Here is a 3108-nt window from a genome sequence, read left to right on the forward strand (position 1 = left end):
TCCTTTTGCCAAAGCACTTCTGTTAGAATTTAATATTTCTCTGGACTCACACTCCAAGTCCAATCATTACAATTAATTCCAATCTACCTAATCAAGGATGCATGTCTTTACTTATGCTCCCTAAAAGTAACAGAGATTACAAATGGATGGATTTCATTACTGTTCACGATTGTGGTCAGTTGTTCTCAGGTCCTCGGTCTGGAACCATTTCCCACCGGGATGCTATTTGGAAGCTAAACAACCATAGATTTAGCTGCTAACAACAATAACAAAAAGGAGACAGGAAAAAAATACACATCACGCTTATTACAGAGATAAGAATGAGACAGGCTGAATCACCATTGAAGGGATCAGTAGTCCAAAGCCACTCATGCCTCATGATTGGCAGCTACAAAGGGTTCCCTTTGCCAAGCCCACTGTTCAGAGGGCAAGAGGTCAGAAAAGCAGTGACAGTGCCTTGGAGAAGTGGCTCATCCAGCATTAGTGGCTAAATCCAGGAACACTGGAAAAACACCTGCAGGTGGCATCTAATCTAGTATTTAAAAGCACACAGGGAAGTAACTAGCAAGTCCTCACAATTCTGCAAAAGTTGATTTTTTTTGGTCCCAAAAGAGAATGAAGGAGAAATGAATTCCCCTCTAGACTTCAAACTCCTCCAAGATACACACCTAGTGGAGTACTAGGTGCACAATAGGAGAGTAATAAATGTTTGTTGGAACTGAAATTAACTGACATGTCCTATCACTGAATCTGCATAACTACCTGACAAAATAGGTACTGTTGTCCCCATTTTACTGTGAAGAAATTGAGAAAGAATAGTTTGGTAACTTGTTAAAAAGGAATAAAGCCAGGACACAAACTCAGGTCTTTGCGGCCCCAAAGCTAATGTTCTTTCCATTGTGTCATGATGCTGCAAACCACCTGCTTTGCTAAATTAAGAAAAGAACTCCCGCATCTCTTCTTTTTTTTTATTAATAATTATTTATTTTTGGCTGCATTGGGTCTTTGTTGCTGCACGCGAGCTTTCTCTAGTTGCAGCACACGAGCTTTCTCTAGTTGCAGCGAGCAGGGGCTACTCTTAGTTGTGTCGTGGGCTTCTCATTGCTGTGGCTTCTCGTTGCAGAGCACAGGCTCTAGGTGCGCGAGCTTCAGTAGTTGTGGCACACGGGCTCAGTAATTGCGGCTTGCGGGCTCTAGAGCGCAGGCTCAGTAGTTGTGGCGCACGAGCTTAGTCGCTCCACGATCTTCCCGGACCAGGGCTCGAACCCGTGTCCCCTGCACTGACAGGCAAATTCTTAACCACTGTGCCACCAGGGAAGTCCCCTGCATCTTTCCTAATTATAACTTTTATAAGACTATTCTATATATGTAAAATCCCCTTTTATTCTGGTCTCCTTATTTCCTGCAGGTGATCTTGTTTATTTCTTTATTCAAAATGTGGACATGCTTCCACATTAACACCACTTCTTTGTCTTTTCCCCCCATCCTCCCTTCCTTCACTACTTTCACAGAGAAAGTGGTGGCCCTCCAGTTCTGGGTGAGATTTTTCTGTCATAGAACCATGGCCCTATTTGTTCATAACCTCACAGAGAAGGCTCAAGCCCTGGTCAGTGCTGCTGTGACTTACATGAAGCCTTGACTGGCCACATTTTGGCACTAGGTCAGTGTTGAGCTGGTTCCTCCAACCCTGCTGAGATCCCTACTCCTATTCAGAGGTTTTAAGAAATAGTCATTAGTGCTCAAACTAGTAGCTTCAAACAGCTCACAGTTAAGGAAGCTCTGCTGAATGGTTTGGTGGCCACTGAGGTATGGATGTGATTTTATGTTGGTAAGATCATAGGCAAGTGTGGCATCGTTGGCCATAGTGTTTGAAGACCAAACTTTAACATGTGATTATATTTGGTTTATTATTTGAGTGTCCTTGGACCATGTGTGACCAGACTGCTGTCTGATTTAAATGATGTCAAAGTCAGTGTTTTCTCTATCAAATGCTACATAGACAGTCACAATATTTCTTGGTACTAAGTTGGGTTGTCTTTTGCTTTGATACATTAATACAGCTCTAAATGTATGTCTTTGCTTAGCCTGAAATTGGAAAGGATATGTGTAAACGTAACATGGTGGTACATGTATATATGGGGATAACATTTTAATTTGATGGTTTGAAACATACATATATTTTAAAATATTTATTTATATATTTATTTGGCTGTGCTGGGTCTTCATTGCAGCACGCAGGATCTTTAGTTGCGACATGTGAGTTCTTTAGTTGCAGCATGTGGGCTCTTTTAGTTGCGGCATGTGGGCTCTTAACTGCTGCAGGCAGGATCTAGTTCCCTGACTAGGGATCGAACCCAGGCCTCCTGCACTGGGAGCATGGAGTCTTAACCACTGGACCACCAGGGAACTCCTGGTTTGAAATATATTATGCTGTAGTATATGATGTAGTTAAGTCATCTCAGTAGTCATAAAGAATAAAATTTGGACTGTTTCTCCTTGTAAACATCACAGAAAGATTCTTTTGATAACAGCTATGTCTATAAATGTTAGGGTACTTCTTATCAACTTGAATATGGTCTCCTCAAGTGAGAATAGCAGGCTGGTCTTATAAATGTGTATATTTGTAACATTTTTAGCAGTAGGACAGAGTGAATGAGAATCATGATCTACATTTTAAATCTAAGTTTGCTACATATTATATCATTAATCTATTCAGTCTTATGATTTTTAGAACCTATCTTTGCAAAATAAAATATATAAAAAGGATTAAAACAGTATCATCCATGGGTCTAAATAGCATATTATGCCCTGAAATAAATAGATGTGATTGGTATTAAAAAAAAAAAGTCGTCTTCCTCTATCTCAGAGTGACAGCTCCCTCCGTGTCCCTCATTCTCATCCATTCTCTGGGGGCTTACTCCACCAATAATCCCCTCAACTTGACCACATTTCATTACATCTTCATTCTTTCTTCTGTGACTTCTTCCTGCCAATGTATAAATGTTTTGAAGTGCTCCCCATCTTAATACACACAGACACACATACACATACACACACACACACATCACCTCCACTCACCAGGCTACCCCGCCTTGAACTAATACATTC

The 3108-nt window shown here is 40.9% G+C and overlaps 1 pseudogene; it reads left to right on the plus strand.

Moving 5' to 3' along the window:
• Window positions 1-1561: 1561 nt before the first annotated feature.
• LOC103070420 (ATP synthase subunit g, mitochondrial pseudogene) lies at window positions 1562-1872 on the plus strand (annotated as a pseudogene).
• The last annotated feature ends 1236 nt before the right edge of the window (window positions 1873-3108 follow it).

The sequence above is a fragment of the Lipotes vexillifer genome, unplaced genomic scaffold, assembly GCF_000442215.2.
Source record: "Lipotes vexillifer unplaced genomic scaffold, Lipotes_vexillifer_v1.1 scaffold917, whole genome shotgun sequence".
NCBI classification, from domain to species: domain Eukaryota; kingdom Metazoa; phylum Chordata; class Mammalia; order Artiodactyla; family Lipotidae; genus Lipotes; species Lipotes vexillifer.